Below are 18570 nucleotides of genomic sequence, written 5' to 3' on the forward strand. Positions count from 1 at the left end.
AGCACTTGAGTCAACTGTTTCTCCACTCAGCAATGCTTTCCCTTTGTAAGTTTCCAAACCTGCATGACTCTTGGGGAATTGGAAAAAAAAAAGGATGAAAGAAAGAAAGAAACCTGAAAACTAGGGACCCTTGATTCTCTTATGAAAGTGAATTCACATGCTCTGTGACACAGAATGAGTCACTATTCCTCTTCTCTTGGTACCTCTCATCCTTGATGCATGGAGAGGGAGATTACAGAAGGCAATCTCGAAGAGTTTGTTCTGTGTTTTGTAAATATTAACTATTGAAAACACATGAAATAAGTAATAAAGCTGTGGTCACAACCAACTGAAAATAAACACTAGGGGGATTCAAGTTTCTGAAATGCCATGTGTAAAATACCACCAAAAAAAATGAAGTGTGGTATAAAACAATGCTTCAAAATCATAACAAGTAATAGAAATGTAAAGCAGGACATGAGGACAATTGAAAAATCATAAGCCACATATGAGCTGTCACCACAGGTTCAATGGAAGTATTTTCCATGTTTGGGTGCTAAAAAGAAGAGAGATATATTTCTTTCCTTGGAAATTTATTTAATAATAATTTGGCATATTTTCTGCATCTAATAGTGTATATTTACATTTTAATGTCCAAAAGAGGTGTGAACTTCTCAGTGATAAGTGAAGAAATTCTACCACTCTGTGAGGCTGCAGAATGCCCACATGATTTGGAACCTTCAACAGTCAAACAGATTGCACAAGCTCTACTAGCGATCTTGAAGCACGTCTGATTTTCCACCTGGTGAGAAGAAGCCTGAGTTAGAGACAGTATCAGTGCTGGAGTGCTGGCATATACCAACTCTGCCAACTCCTCAACCAATAAACAATTATGAATACTGATCAAAAATAACACTTAAATGATTAAAAAAAAAAAAAAAAACCTCTAGACATTGACTGCAACCCAGGCAGGCACTAGGGTTTAGGAGTCAGGAAGTCAATGAGTCTCTAGAAGCCATGGCCTACTTCTAAAAATATCCTTCAATTCCAGAGAATCTGTCCTGGCCCCCCAAGTCCCTTTCTCACTGAGGAAATGAGACTATCACCTCATGGTGCTGTAGTGTCTGTCTTTTCAGAGACTGTCAGTAAGTTTTATATGAAATTTACGATTCTAGAGCTCATTAGATCTTTCATGTTAATACATATTTGAAGCAGTACTTGTTTTCATGTCAGAGTATAATCTATTGGTACCAAGCATCAGACATTTTTTTTTAACCTCTAACATATTAAATTCTACCTTGTTTATTTCTAAAGCACCACTTAAGACTAACTCAGCCAACATCACCTGTGTTGGAGGTGGTTAAGATCCACCTCCCCAACATGTGTTACCACGGTGACAAAGTAGTGACCTAATTTACACACACCTGCTGGGTTAATTGGGCCAAAATGAAAGATGATATATATGCTCAAAATCCAAAACTGATTTTTTCCTTCAAAATTAAATATTTGATTTTTTTAAATTAGCAGTTTCTAAAGCTAAGTAACATACTCCAGGTGTGCATTTGCCAGTTAATATACCCTGAATGTTTCATGACACTTGAGTAGCAAAATATGTTGAGTGATGAATACCAATCTTTTATGTATTTTCCGTGTGCAATGATTAGTATGAGTAAGTAGTCTCAATCACTGCCTATGTGGGGTATGTGTGAAGGGTCAGGCCACTGCCTGAAAGCAAACAAGGACATTTCAAATGTGCCAAGCTAGCACGCAGTGTCTGAGCTGTCTTTGAAAATACAAATTTGCTTTGGAGAAGCTGTGCTTCAAAGCCTGCAGCAGTGTGCAACATCCCTTAGACAAAATCATCACTTACCTCTGCTTGACCTCTTGCCACCTCTTTCTACTCATTCTTCCCATACCACTGAGAGTTTTCCTTTGAGCCACAGAAAGTTTTTGCCAAAACTGGTAGGGATATGAGCAAACAGATACATTCAGAGATGGCTGGTACAGACACAGCAATGTGTAAATGTCATAGACAAGTGCATCAAAAGACTCAAAAATTCATGAATTTTTGGTTTCTATACTACAAATAATAATTTTCCACAGATATGATTGGAGATTTTCATAAAAGTATTTTTACAATGATATGCAAAGTCTATGTTTAACACAGAAAAAAACCTGGAAGCAACTTACAGGTGAATAAGTCTGCCAAGCTAAATTATTCCATACATACATTGCATGGAATACTGTGTAATCAATAAAAATCATGTTACAGAAAAATTATATAATAACAGAAACAAATATTCATAATATAATGGTAGAATTCACACAGCCGTGTGTGGAGCATCATCCTATGTTTTTACACCTCAACATATATAAACATATCAAAATAATAAGAATTTCCTGGGCATGGTGACACATGTCTATAAATCCCAGTTACTCAAGAGGTAGAGGCAGGAGTTTGAGCCCAGCAAAGTTGTCAAGAGCCAATCTCAAAAACAAAAAATACAAAAATAAGGGCTCATGCGATAGATGTGGTAGAGCACCTGCTTAGCAGGAACGAGGCTCTAGGTTCAATCCCCAGTACTATAATATAATAATAGCAGCTATTTTTTCTTTTCAGTATTAGTAGTTACCTCAAGGATAATTTTATTGCTCTTTCTGACATTTTAAGTTTTGCAAACAGTTTTACCTTGATGCATGTTACTTTTAGAATAGAAAAATAAAAATAAAGTGAAAGGTAGGAAAAAAAGTTAAATGACATTCCTGATCCCTCTCCTCCACTTAGATTTCAATTTTCACCTACCCTTACTTCTCTCTTCATCAGCTGCACTCATAAAATATAACAGATATTAAACTAATAGTCTTTTTATTGCTAAATATTCAACTTTTCTAACTGAATAGAACCTTTGCTTATTTACAAACCTTACAAAGACATAAGCCGTCAGAACCCTTAGAGTCTCTAAGCTGCTTTTCAAGCTAACAAAAACCATATGAAATAATTGCCTTTTAATAATGATGACTACTTGAAGTGAACTTTTTAAGATACAAATAAATTTATTTATTACCTGGCTATTGCGTCCTACTTAAATTACAACTTTCACATTTTGATTTCATTTGTACAGTTATAGGGTCTTACTGATAAGTAAGTGCTTCTGTTAAGTAAGTAAAATTAACATTACCATATGAACTAGATTTGCTGTTAAAAGTATCTCACTAGGGGTTTGATTTATTCTATGATGCTTTCACTGATTTAATCATTGCTTAGACAATCAAAATATAATAATTTATTCTTATAATGAAAGAGTTTCTTGGGATTTCCTATGCTACAAACAATAGACTTCAGTGATTGATAAAGAAAAATATGTCAATTTTGACATTTCAGTTCTCAGTTTAATGCTTTTTTCTTATGCTAGTGATGATCTTTGTTCATGGGACAAAAAAAGTGATTCTTTTTATTTCAAGTGAAAAAATAACACCATTTATTTTCATTCTCAAAAACAAGTGTTAATAAATTTTAAAAATGTGTAGCATGCAAAAATAAATTTTAATTGAGTCAGAGTTATACATATTAAAAAGATTAAAGCATAAATGTGCTAGAAGAAAATATAGGTAATTTTTTTATGTGAATGAGTTTTTCTAAGCCACAAAATAAGTGATAAATGCAACTACATCAGAAAACTACAGAGCAAAAGAAAATTAATAACTGAGAACTATTTTAACATATATTATGGAAAAAATTTACTTTTTATAATATATTAAGATGACATACAAATCAATAAAAGATTTAGAAATCCAATAAAAATGAAAAGTATTTAACAACCAATTTACAGAAAGAGAAATCCAAATGACCAGTGAGCTTTTAAAATGTTATTTAAACGAATTCATAAATAAATACAAATGGAAAATAATGATGAACTATAATTTTTAATTTTCCAATTAGAAAAATAATTTTTAAAACCCAGGACTGATGAGGCTGTAGTAAAGCAGGAATTTTCACATACTGTTGTTAGAAATACATAGTATAGTAATGTTTTTGAAGCCAAACTTTTAATAGCTATTGAAGTTTTAATTATACAAACATGTAGGAAATAATACTACGTACATATGAAAGAAGGATGTTTACTACAATATTTTTTGAACAGCAGTGAAATTGGAAATAATCTAATATCCTTAAATTAGGCAGTGGTAAATACATTTTTGTTAATTCCAACAACAGAAATACTATGTAGCTGTTAAGAAGAGAAGATACAGTGGAACATAAAATTCTATAGTGTAAATACTGTAAGACCCCTAGGATTTAGAAAATATCTAAGATAACCACATTAAGAAAAACAATGAAAAAATTTTGAATATTATGATTCCTTTTCTGTTTTTAAAGTAAAGCAATAGATACATTTTTCTACATGCATAAGCCTGAAACCATTTATATGTGTTGAGTAGTATTACAGTTGGTATAGAAATACTTATCGTTTTATATCTTTGTGCAGAATTAAAATTTTTACCATGTGAATCTATTTAAGAAACAAAAAAAGCAAAAAAAATTGTTCAGTGTAGTGGTAAATGGTTAAAGTACACTGCATGAAGTTAAAGAGTACTATATTATTCAATTCCTCACTGTACTCATCCAGATTCTACAGTAAGTAACTCAACTTTATTGGATTTCCATTTCCTCATCTGTAAAATAATTAAAGTAGCTGAAAATGTAATCTATAAATTACCTTATAGTGCTTACATTATATTCTTTGAAGTGTAAATGCAAAACATAATAGTAGAAAAATATGTTTGAGACTTAAATATCAATTTTGAGTATGTATAACTACTAAATGAGTAAATATCTATTTGATATTTTGTATGTAGACTGTAGCCATGTCTTTATAACAAAGGAAAATAATGTATATGCTGAAAAGTTTGGCAAGCTGAATAAACTACATATTATTCTCAATGTTATACCCTTGCCTGCATAAGTAGTGCCTCTAAATCTCTACAGTTTAGCTCTGCCAAGGTTTTGAAATACACCAAAGAAGACTCAACAGAAAAGCATTTCTTACACACTTCATTGCCTGCCAGCTTAGGGCCACAGCCCAAAGTGATTTGAATCTGTCCTGATATATACTCTCATGTACACAACATGAGTAGAACAAAATGTCAGAATTAGTTTATAATTCAGGTATACATTTTCACAAGCACACTTATAAAAGTTTGTGATGTTCTACAACATGATAGAGCATGCTTACAGGTTAGAAGAAGTATTCTATACCATATTTTTAATTTGTGATATTTGAGGCTTCAGTATGATAATGGTCTTCTTCCATTGTGATTTAATATTCTTGATGTGGCTAGATTTTTTTTAAAAAATCACAATCTCTCAGTTGGATAACAGTTTTTATGCCAGCCAAATTACATAGTGGAACTTGTGCACTATGGTATTTCTGGGAAAGCAAGTAGTCCTTTCCTCCACTTCTGGTTTCCATTATTGTTGATAAGAAGAGATTCATGGGAATTTCCTTGGTAAGACTCAATGGTAAAACTGATAACGATGGTGTGTTATTAATCACACAATAGTTTGTTTTTTAAGTTAGGAAGCAGTACAGCCTATTGAAAACTATACTGAGATTTTTAGTTTCTCTTCAGGATTTTTAGACCCTTCAACTATTTATTTATTGTGGTACTAGGGACTGAATCTAAGGACTCACACATACTAGGCAAGTACTCTACCACTTGATCTACATCCCTGGCCAAGAGATTTTTTTGGTATCTCTAGTGAAGAAAATTAAATATCCTCATCTGAAAATAATTTCTGAAAGTGCTATTTGGCTCTGTTTTCTAAATGCTTATAGTAGACTGTCTACTTCTTTGGGCATTTTTTTCTTATAGTGTCAGCGTTGGTTATGCTATAGCAATGAAAAAATAGTGATGGGATGAGTGCAATGTTGATTAAACAAATTAAACTTATGAAAATTCAATAAAATTTCATCAATTTCAATAATTTACTGCCATATTTTTGTTTTATAATACATTAATAATTTAAATTTAAATGAAGAATATTGAGAAATTTCTCTTTCACGATGAATGTATATGTGAGAATAACAACTAAAATGGAATGATAATTATATGTTATTAAGTTCTATGTTTAAAATTTGGGCTTCTATGAGATTAATATTAAAAACAAAAAGAAAATTCTATTTAGCCTTCCATTTTCATTTTCACGCTTCATATGGAAAAGAAGAAAAAGTATGATACAACTCCTTTAAAAGATGATTAACCTAAGGGAAAACGATGACTCAAAAATCTGCCTGGATCCTCTAACAATGCCTGGTACAAAGTAAATAGCAGAATTGCTAGGGATAGCAAAGAATAACAATGAATCCAATCCCTCCTTTTGTGGCTAAACTTACATCTGCTTTCACAAATAAGTCTGTAAAGTTTTAAGATATGGGTTATGGTTAACAATATTTAATATATTCCCACATTCTTATTATTACTATGTTTACTATTAAAAGAGGAGAATAAACTCTTTGTTCCCATTTCCCAATTGCATGTTATAAGCAACAAGCAAGACCTGCTTCCCTTGCCACAACCACTCTTAACACATTGCTTGGATGCGTAAACCTAAGCCACCTGCAAGAATCTAGAGATCAGATTTCTCGTTCTCTAATCCTTCCCTTGACTGGATGCTTTACATTATTGCTTAGAGTTTGAGCATTACTGCCTCAGAAAGGAACCCGCCCCCTCCTCTCAGCCATTCTCTATCCTGTGTTTTTCGGTTATACTCCACAAATAGCACCTTTTACTTTGTAAACATATTTATTTGTTAATCTGTTTAGTAGTTTATATATAGACACACACACACACACACACACACAGCCCAACTACCATGTTAGCTCCATAAGGCATAAGATCAGAACTCTGTCTCTAGTACCTGTAAACAAATTTGTTCTATACCAGAAAGAAATCTGCAATCTAGCAAAAGAATACTGTATTTTCTTTGGTTCTAGAACAAGACAAACTAGAGTAGGTTAATTTAATTAATGTGCTTTGGGTACAAATCATAGTTTGTATTAACAAAATCACAGTTTAAAATTTAAATGTAATACTATTTTAGAGATTAATTTTAATTTTTATTTAAATTTCATGTTTCCCTCTTTGGCTGGGAAGTCCAATGCTTATTACTAAATTTTTCTGCACTATGTATATACAATTATGTTTTATTCAGAACAGAAGTACACCAAAAGAGCTATAAACTTAAGGGAATTATTCAGTAGATAAGACTTATAAAATTTATGAAATCATTTTATTGAAAGGGGCAAAAAAATGCTTCTAATTAGACCTCAATTCTTTTAAGAATGATTCAACTTTATTATTTTTTCCCTCTGACAACCCTCACCATAATAGTAGTCTCCTCCTTATTTATAGGAAAATAAAAACTTTTAGAATCCTTTTAGAATCTGCTTGGGAGAAGAAAAACGAACACAGGTATCAGGTTTGGCAGAGCTGAGGTTAAATCTCCTCTCAGTCATTTACTGGCTACACAAAGTTATCTAAGCTCTGTGAGCCGAGCCTTGCTTTTTCAATTCTGTCTTTCATAGTTAGGTTTCTAGTTATCACTTAATGAATGCAGTCTTTAATAAAGACCTGACAGATGATAAATATAGAGATTAGATTACCTTTTGGTCTCAATAAGCAATGACACTGTTTCAGATGCATGCTTGGTTTATGGTACCTGGAGATCATTATGAGAAAACATCTGTGATGTAATGATTTAAGTAATCATTACAAAAATACTATGAGCTATAAAAGTGTATCTGGCACCTCAAAACACAAAGTCACAGAAAAGCTGGATGATTCCAAGGTCAATTTTTAATTTTTCACTTCATCTACAAGTAACTACAACCCTACTGGTTACCTATTCCAAGCCTCAAGTTCATCATCAATAATGAAGTTTCAGTATTTTAAAGGAAATGAAGGAATATGACTCATAATTCAATTAAATTCATGAAATACCAAGGTATTTCATGAGGCAACGAGTATTTCATAAATGTGGTACAGAGTAAATTTTGACAATTCCAGAGGGAAGAAAGGATTGAGGTGTTATTGTATAAATAAGCCTTCCATAGATAATTTCTGCAGAAAAATGAAGTTGATCTCTATAGTAGGGTGAATGAATCTAGAATTCATATCTGCCCTGGGTTTCAGAATGCAACACTAATTGTAAATAGGGTCTTTGCAAATGTGATAAATTAAAGATCATGAGATTAAACATTCTTGTCTTAAGGTAGAACCTAAATCCAGTGACTGGTATCCTTATAGGAGGATAAGAAGACATAGAAAGACATACACACAGAGAAAGTCCATGTAAAGATGGAAGCCAAATTTGAAGTGACTATACTAAAAGCCAAGGAAGGTCTGGGGCCAAAGAAGCCTGAAGAGACAAACAAAGATTATCCTCTAGAGTCATCAGAGAAAATGTGGCCCTGCTGTACCTTAGATATGGATTTCTGGGTCCCAGCACTTTGAGAGAATATATTTGTATTGTTTTAAGTCACTTAGTCTGTGATAATTAATTATAGCAAAGGGTAACCCTCCCACCATAATCTCCAGGCCTAAAAAAGAGAAACAGCATACAGCAATTGTAAGTGTTAATGTTGATTTCAAAGTCTCATACAGATAGCAACACAAAGGACAAAGAAAATCAACAAGAAAACTTACTGAGAGGCTGCAGTGATGGTTGCTAGTAGTAGTAACTCAACCTAAAAAGGAATGTATTGCCCTCTAATTGGAATTGTTCCTTCTTAAATCTGACACAGATACCCTTTAAAAGTGAGCTGGGCACTGGTGGCGCACACCTATAATCCTAGCTACTTGGGGGGCTGAGATTGGGAGCATCCTGGTTCTAAGGTCAGCTCTGATAAAAAGTTCAATAGACCACATCTCAACCAAGAAATAGCCTGTCATCCCAAACTATGCTGGAGCCTAAGAATAGGCAGATTGTAGTTCTAGGCCATCCTGGAGAGAAAAAGTTTGTGAGACCCCATCTCAATGGAAAAAAGTTGGACACAGTAGTGTGCTGCTGTCATCCCACCTACAGTTTCATAAAATAAGTGGATCATGGTCCAGGATGCCCATGGTCCAGGATGGCCCAGGCAAAATGAGACATTATCTCTAATGAGCTGAAAACATGGTTCAATTGGTAGAGCACCCGCCTAGGAAGTGCAAAACCCTGAGTTTAAACCCTAGTACTGTCCAAAAAAGAAAGGTCATCCAATTTCTTCTATTGCCATACTTTCAAGAACACAAAGCTAGAATCTTGTTTTAAACCAGTAATTACCATCTTTTAAAAACTACAATTAATATATTTAAAAATTCCCAGTTGTATATTGATATAAATAATTAATAAATAACTTATGACATATAATCAATAGCAAAATTACACTTGAAATGACTTAATTGGACATAATTCAATCAGTCATCAAATGAAAAATTATTTATATTGCTGAAGAACTGGATTTGGAAGTAAGTATACCTATTTTTGATTGATGGAAATTTAAATATAATTTTAAATGACAAATTTACAGGAGAAAAATCAATTTTCTTTTGGCCTGGGGTATATACTACCCTGACACTGGTAATGACTCTAATAAGTATACATTGCTTTGCTTGGGGCACCAGACAAACATGATTAAAGATTATGCTTGAACTACTTTGTGATACACAAAATTAACCATTTCTTAAGTAATATTAAATTCAGTTATTCTACAGAATATATAAATTTAAAGTATTATAAAAGCAATATTATAGTTAATTTTCAGTTTACCTATATATTTACTGTACATATCATCAATATTACACAGCTACAACCACTTAAGTATCAAAATTCAGAAGATTCAAACTTATTTAAAATTTTTATCTTTAAAATGTAATGAGCTACAGTACAGTCCTGTTTTTATATACTTAACAAAAAATGAGAATGGCAAATAGTTGAAAAGTTTAAATACTTTTAAGAAAATATATTTTGTGGGAAGAAATATTATTCCACATTTTTACCCTAAATACACAGGAATCAATACAGTTAGAAAACTAGAAATTATATTAATAAAGTCTGCTAAAATCCTCAGAAGAATAAGGAAATACATATAGATAGTCATTGTTTAAACATTACATGTTCAAAGCAGGAATGAATGAAGGAATTGACTTTTCAGGAAGCTGCAAGTATCATTAGGGTTTTTTTTTTTTAATCTTAGTGGTGTTCACTGACTATTAGTAAATGAAATTGTTTCCTCAGTTAATAAATTTTAGCCAATCTTCTAATTAAGTCATCAAATATTTTAAAGGTGAGAACAAATGTTTCTTACAAATCAGAGAAGAATTGATTTAAATTTGAGTTTTTTTCTGAAACACTGGTCTCCTAATACTTTATAAGTTTACCAAGGTGTGAATATAGATAATTAGGATATTCATATATAACTAAGTGGAAAATGAATTCAGTTGTATTAATAAACATCTAGAACAATTAACATTAAATAAACAAGTGAACGAATGAATGAACCAATCAATCACAAAATGCAATGTTATAGATCAGTTTAACAGATATTCTTCAAATATATAAATCATTAATGTTAAGAAATTATATTATAAATGGAAGAGAATTGTTACTGAGGAGAAAATAACTCAAAAGTAAATGTTAGCAGTTACTAGGTTTTGGAGTGTTTGAGTTCTTGCTTCATTTTAAATATGTTTCATGCTTTCTTCAAAGTGCAGAATAAATAACTACAGCAAATAATAAAAAAGAGAAGAAGGATCTACACCACTGAACATATTTTAATACATTGTTTCAGAATAGAATTATGATGGTGATGACAGAGAAGAAGAGGGAGCAGAAGAGCTAATTGTAAATTCAGAGTGTTTTGTTATATGCTAGCCTCTAATTCACAGATGAGGAGACTTAGCCTACAAGCACATGAATAGCTGCTCAATATCTCATAGCCAATAAATGATAGCAGAGAAACTTAAATCCAGATCTTCTATTTCTAAGTCATACACTGTTTCCACTTTAACATAGTGTCTTATTATTCCCTGGAACCAGGACTATGTAGTAAATTTCTTACATTTTATGTCTAAAATAGAAATTGCCTCAAGCAAATGTTTCAATAGCAGAGTATTTCTAAAAATATTAGTTTTTTAGAAAAGTATTGTTTTTATATAAATTTACAGAGGTCAAAAGTATTTTTGAATCCCTCTCAATTTTTCTCAAAATACTGGCAGTGAGAAGGCACTTCCCAAACTGGGAGGTGAATTCTGTATAGGAAAGAAAAGAATAAGAACCTTTAAAAATATATGGGAGATCTAAGTTGGATAGGAGGAGTCAGTGATACTATTTGTGAGGAGGATTTTATGATAAATAATAATATAATGTATCACAGAGTTTATAGTCTGGCAGAGGAGTTAAAACATTAAACTAATAATTATATAATCATTTATCTACAACTGAGGTCTATTCATTATCTTTGACTATGCTATTCAATTCACATATTAATTCATTTGCTTATAAGGAATGATCCTTAGTGTCACAGTGCTCTACTTTCTCCTTTCTAGTAACTTAAGTCCTATGTTTCATGTTTTATTCAAGGCCAAGCTCAAGTCCAGCTTCTTCCTAGCATCACAGAGAGATCTCTACTCCCACTAAATATCTTTAGCACTTAATTTTTTTTTCAACAATGGCTATTGGTACCATCTTACAAGCAATTTCCATCAACTGGTAATGATTGAAGTGTTATCTTCAGGAAGAGTCTGAGGTCAACTTCTGGTTGGTGTCAGAGAGAACCATAGGGATTAGTGATGTCTTTCATGGGAAGTGAAAGGAAGAAGGGGGGGGGGGTCATCGTATCTAAAGAATTCATTTAACAGTGAAATTTCCTTAACATTTTATTTAAAAAACCTGTATCATATGCCTTCAAGTATACTGTAACATCCTTATAGTCAAGGACCATAAATACTTTTTATATCTGTAGCATCTACACGTTTTGCAAAATAGTTCACATGCTGATGGTAATGAAATAACATTTTACTACTATTTTTCATAAATTTCATTTATTTTGTAACTTCTCTCAAAATATTATCCATATTAAACCCATTTAAAGGAACTTTGTAACATAAGCTATAAATGTTAAGTGAATATGTTGCCTTTATTAACATCTTGATTACACAGTAGGATTTTGATTGCATTAAGAACTAAGTGTATGTCTTCCAAATGGAAAAAAGAAAAGGTAAAAGTACTTTCAAAATAGGTAAATCATAAATCCAATGGCAAGGGTGAACTTATTCAAAGTACATTATACACATCTATGGAATTATCACAATGAAATCCCCTTGTACTATTAATGCATGCTAATAAAAATTATAAATCCCTATCTTTTAAATTATATATTTATGTCCTAAGATTTTGATCACTATTTTAGTATACTATATCTTTGCACATAGTAAGTGTTGAAGAAAAACATGTCAATTAGTCTAGAGCTTACAGAGAAAGAGTTCTGTTTTACATTCCCTTCCTGCTAAGTATGTGTCTTTATCATATTCCATAACCGCTCACAGTTTGTTATACATTAACTGCTCATTCTCTGTGCCAATAAGACTGTGCTGGAACAGCAAATGAATTTGGTGCATTCATTTAAATGATTCTGCAAACCACAGGCTACCCAGTTGTCTAATAATAAAAGGGCCCCAAAGCCACCTGATCACTATTATACTCCCTTATTTTTCTTGTTTTTGGACACATGGTCAGTACTGTCAGGATCTGAATACTGAGGGGAATAGGAAGGAAAGTGTACCTCAGTCCTAATCATGAAAAGGGGTTTTATTAATTCAGGCACTGGTGATGATGTGGCTAGGTTGGAAGGGGAATTGAGATATAAGATCTGGAGTGCTTCATCTGCTCCAAGACCAATGCTGGTTTTGGCACTTCTCTTACTCTAGTGAGTTGCAAAAAAACAAGCAGGTGCTAGCAATCTGAGAGACCACATGCCAGCTACAGCTGCTTCAAACTGATTCAATTACATCTGCCTGAATAGTCCCAGGACATCAAACCAGTTGAAGAGATGCATAGGTTTTAAGGAGACATAGTCTATCTGGAGGTACTGTCCCTGAGATAACTGCTTGCAGATCTCCAAGTTTTGACATAAATGATCATGTCATTGCCAGGCACAGGAGAAAAGACAGGGGAAAACGTGACTTTTGTTCACTTTAAAATTAAAAGCTGATTGGAAAGAGCACAAAAGGCCCCTTTGAATTTTTATATTTTAAATTGGACACTAGCTGAGGTCTTAAGGATACCTTGAAACAGCTTGATTTTGTAAGAACATTTCCCAAATCATTGGGTACAGCACATTTACAGAACATGCTCTTGGGATCCGGACTTCGCTCCAAACCTTGTTTGTACAAAAAGGGGCCAAGCAGCTGGGAAATTCTGGAGTGGAGTGTGTCCTCATTAGTTCCCATCTGCCACCAGAACTCAGCTCATGGCAAGTTTGGCTAAGTCCTGGTGTACTCAGGTCCAAATGTGGGTCAGTTTTAATTACACTATACAGAATTCAGCATGCAGTTTTTAAATCCTTATTATACAGCACAGAGGAATGGGCAGCTCTCCAGCTAATCAATTTTTTAAAAGTACATATATAAAATTTTTAAACCAGGCTAAACAGACAGTGGGTGGAAAAAAATCTCATAAATGAGTACAATGGTTACTTAAGAGAATTATTAGTAAAATTGGGTCATGAGCTAGGTCGGCTTTAAAACTTCAAAGTGAGAAACAAAATGTTTTCATTGGTAAGATAGGAAACTTACAGAAGGTACACAGTGTCCCTTATTCTTTAGTGTGAATGAATAACAGTAAGGACAGGTTATGGCACACACCTGGTAGAGTATTTATTAGCTTTCACATTGCAAGGATAGTCTGTTTTGTCATTTACATCCAGCCCCTTTCAATGTTTATCACTCACAACAGGGATTGTAGAAAAGGAAAAAAAATCACAAGCTACCTTATAAAAGTTAAAAAAAAAAAACAAAGATGAAAGAGAGGAGAGGAAAGAAGAGAAAAGAGAGCAGAGGGGAGGGGAGGGGAGGGGAGGAGAGGGGAGAGGAGCAGAAACACATGTGCTAAGTAGCAGACTCTGGGCATGATTTGGCTCTCAGTGCCATATGCACAAATGGGGACCAGAATCAACTCGTGATTATATTCAGAATCCATCCTGTCCAAAAGCTTCATCCGGTGCAAGAGAGCTAAAACATTAAGCTTTCAAGGACAACTGTCATAAAAAAAATCAGGAGTGAAGATGTAGGCAGTCAATGATTGGGCATTCATGTAATAACAGAATGTACCATTTTTAATACAACAAATGCCCTTTAGCACCCCTTATAACAAAACAAAAACACAACCTTTAAAGTATTTTTAGGTTTTTGATTAAGCTTTTATGAAACTTATCCATTAAAAACAGCATGGGACACTGGGTTCACTTAATATTTACTACCTGTGTGCCACTGAAAACATTCTTATCCTCTCTGAAATTTCATTTTATCACCTGTAAAATGCAGAAAATTACACTGACCTAATTGTGTTGTTGTAAGCATTATCAATAATATATGTGCATATATATAATCTCTAAAGTCTAAAAGTCACTCAAACATTGACTATTGACTAGTCACCATTGTGAACTGACTATCGACTACTGACCATTGACTATTCACCAAATATGAGTTAAATTGTGTCCCTCCAAAAAAGCATATGATAGAGTCTAACCCCCAGTACCACAAAACTTTATGTTATTTGGTCTTTATAGAAGTAATGAAGTTAAAATAAGGTCATTAGGGTGGACCCTAACACAATATGACTGATGTCCTTAGGCAAAGGGGGAAATTTGGGCACTGAAATGAATATTCACAGAGGGTAGGCAATGAGAGGAAAAACAAGGGAAAGATGTTCTATAAGTCAAAGACCAAGAACAGATACCTCCCTTGCAGCTCTTGGAAGAAACCAACTTTGTTAATAAAAACTCGATTTCAGACTTCTAAACTATAAGAAAACAAACTTCTGCTTAATGTCAAGTTTGTGGTACTTTGGTACAACCGCCTTAGCAAAGTGATACCAACTAAATAAAATTTCATTAATTATCAGTATTTACCTTGATTCATCATAGTCAAAATTATACATCTGACATTAAGACACATCAACTCTATTACCTGTGGTGAGTAATGATAGTCCATGAACTATCAGTGCTTTGTCCCTTACTTTTAAGAAATCTTATTCTGACTGGCTCACGAAGATACTGTTGCAGCATAAACAACCTGGCAGAGGAAAATGGTTTACTCTAATTAAGATCATCTAGTTTTTATTAAAGATAATTAAGGGAAAATCACACATATAAATTCATAAATCCACATTTCTACTGTTGAGGGAGTTTGCATTGGAAAGAATCAGGTTATTTTACCACAATAATTTCCTTCTTAAGGAAAACCATACGTAACTACTACTCATTTTGTCTGGGGTTGTAGCAACAGGGCTTCCACTGCAAGCCACACTTTAATAATCAACAGACATTGAGGTGAATATGATTATCCCTCCCTTAAGTTTTTCTTAAAGTAGCAAGCATTCTCAGAGTCATAACTTTCCAAAATTAACTTTATTAATGGATGAATCTCACACTTTCTCCACATTTCTATACTGCCCACCATAGCAACTTCATATGTTAATAAGAGAGAAAAAGTTATCATGTAGGGAAAACTAGTGGATATCATACACCAAGTAAAGTACTTTGTATATCTAATCCACTCTCTACCTCAAATCCATCACTAAAATGGGAGACATTGCTATTAACATAGGATGTATAGAAACACTTGAGGCTAATAAGCTTAGGCACTCTTAATCAGGTCACAAGCTACTGAATCATGGAACTGAAGTTTCAGAGCAGGTCAGCTGAATCCAAAAGTACCAAAATTCAAACACAAGAACTACTTAATCAGTTCAGTTGAAATAATTTCATTATTGAAATACATGAGAAATACAATTACTGTATGACTCAGCAATTTCACTTCTGGGTATATACTAAAAAAACACTGAATGCAGATTCTCAAGAAGATATCTGTATACTTAGATTCATGGCAGAATTTTGTATAACTGAAATGTAGAAGCAATTCATTGCATGTGTATTCCCTTGTATGGGATACACAATGTATGGTATATGCATACAATGGAATATTACTTAGCCTTGAAATGAAGTAAATTGTGACATGTACTACAACATGGATGAACCCAAAGAAAATTATGCAAAGTGAAATAAGCCAGGCATAAAAAGACACACACTTTTATGTGATTCTACTTATATGACTAAGAGTAGTAGCCAAAATCCCTGAAACAGAAAGTAGAAGTGGTTGCCAGTGGATTGAGGAAGGGAAAAATGGAAAGTTATTTTCATGTGTATAGCATTTCAATCTTGTAAGATGAAAGAGCTATGGAGATGGATGGATGTGATGTCCACATAAGCACTATAGTGTATCTAATACCACTGAACTATATATTAAGATAAATTTTATATCATATATTTTATCAAAATTAAAAACTGGGCAAATAATAAAAAAGTATACATGAAAGTCTTCTATATGCATCACATTGATTTATGAATTTAAAAAGTCTCTTGTAAAGTCTTGGAAACAGAGATAACTTTGGATAGAAACTTTAGGCAAGCTATACGGCAATGCCTGGGCTAGGATCCCAGCTCCCAAGGCAATTAGATGGTCTTTCTTCAGTATCCAAGAATAGTTATTATGGATGTAGTGATAAAATAATAGCAGTATACCTAAGATTGAGTGTTTGCTAAGTGCCAAACACTGGACCAAATATTTTACATGTAGTGTATTACCTAACTTTCAACACAAAAAGATATGAGATATATAGTATGTTTTTCTAGTTTTATAAATAAGGAATCAAAGTCAGAGTCTTGACTGGGTCCATACTAATAATAAGTAGTGAAGCCAAAAAGAACCCTGTTGGTATAATCATTGAGGACAAGGACTTCATTTGCTTCACTTAGCCTATCGCTGTGTGTACAAATACCAGGAATCATCTACCATGTAGGATTTAAAAAAGGAAATGAGGAAGGGAAAGAAGGATAGAATATGGAAAAGAAATTATACTTAGGCATGCTATGTTCTCAGTTGTTGGATTTTTTTTTCCTTTATCACTTTAACCCTGAAATCACAGGGAAGCCTGCAATTATGCCCAGGAATCCTAGGGTATAACAATTTTTCCTTGCTATTCTATACAATAATTCCTGGTACAAACCACTGAAGCAGCTGCTAATATGTCTGCTTTAATGATTAATATTCTATGTAATACATATTCTTGGCTTACCTCTTAATTTCTAATCTTGAAATTAATAGAAGTATATCGTTTAATCTACCACGCTAAGACTGAGGAGGAAAAAGTGATGTCCATGAATCAGGCCTCTTACCCACTGGTGTAAATTAAAGTAACTCCAATAGGAAGGCACTTCCAAGTCTAAAAGTACTCCAGAATACTGTCAACCAGTGTACCAAAATTTGAGACTCTAAACAAGGTGTTTTGATGCAGTAGTTATTGGTTCCTTATGCAACGTGGGCCATTCTTATGTGAGTGCCTCATGCCACACAAAATGGACCTTTAGAAGTGCCTATGTAGAGCAGCTCTTAAAGGCTCTATTTTGACTTTACCTTTGCTTGACTTTATGTATTTACATTTGGAAGTTAATGAGTAAATAGAAACCATAATTACAAATATGTATACAGTAAACACAGGGCCCATTATTTCTGCTTAGTAAAACAACTACAAATTTTTAATATGTTCTGATCTTACCTGACCCAAAGAAAGTAAACATACATTTTATTTTTGTGTTTTTAGTGAGATACAATTAGCTCAGGAAATAGAGCACAGCAAGTGCTTGGAAGGCTAAGGCATTAATCACATAACACAGAAGGTTTGTTTATCCCTGTGCTGCAGAGTTTCCAAGGTGACAAGTAACTTAACCATTAATGCCTCAACCTTGTGTGTATAATAGGGATAATAAGGATGCTTTTCTCATAGTCAGTAAAAATTAATATAAAGCAAATATGTATTTTAATTCTTGACTTATAATAATGAAAGGACCAATCCTTATGTATTAATTTCTCATTCATTAAGGATAGGATTTACCAGTACTTTTATCTCTATCTAGCCAGCAACATAAGAACTAAAATAAGTCTATCAAAGCTCATCCAAAATTATAAGTAATAAGCTTCTAGAGCACTATCCCTCTATTTCTAACAGAACACCACTCAACATTTATTACCCAACTACTATGTACAAGGCATTGTGTTAAGGGACTACTGGCAATCTCCTGCTTACTTTAGTATCTATGTTTCTCACTTTCCAAGAGGTTAGTTCAATTTATATTATACTGATTTATTTCAAAAAATAAATTCCATATGGTCCAATGAAAGGAAAAGATACAGCAGCTCCAAGACTTAATATTTATGTTACTAAATACTGATGTAAATGCCTTAGCATCTTTTAATTTTGGGACTACTGAATTA

General features: G+C 33.1%; 1 protein-coding gene across 17 annotated transcripts in view; it reads right to left on the reverse strand.

Moving 5' to 3' along the window:
• Zbtb20 (zinc finger and BTB domain containing 20) overlaps positions 1–18570 on the reverse strand; it is an 815899-nt gene that overhangs the window by 546833 nt on the left and 250496 nt on the right. For 14 of the 17 annotated variants that reach the window (XR_012447947.1, XR_012447938.1, XR_012447943.1 and 11 more), the window contains 2 exons: positions 1850–1938; positions 624–781 (listed from right to left, as the gene is read on the reverse strand). The gene's annotated coding sequence lies outside the window, so the exon portion shown is untranslated. The remainder of the gene's footprint in view (positions 1–623; positions 782–1849; positions 1939–18570) is intronic. The other 3 variants (XR_012447949.1, XR_012447950.1, XM_074073198.1) reach the window with 1 other exon arrangement.

This window comes from Castor canadensis, chromosome 5 (assembly GCF_047511655.1).
Source record: "Castor canadensis chromosome 5, mCasCan1.hap1v2, whole genome shotgun sequence".
NCBI classification, from domain to species: domain Eukaryota; kingdom Metazoa; phylum Chordata; class Mammalia; order Rodentia; family Castoridae; genus Castor; species Castor canadensis.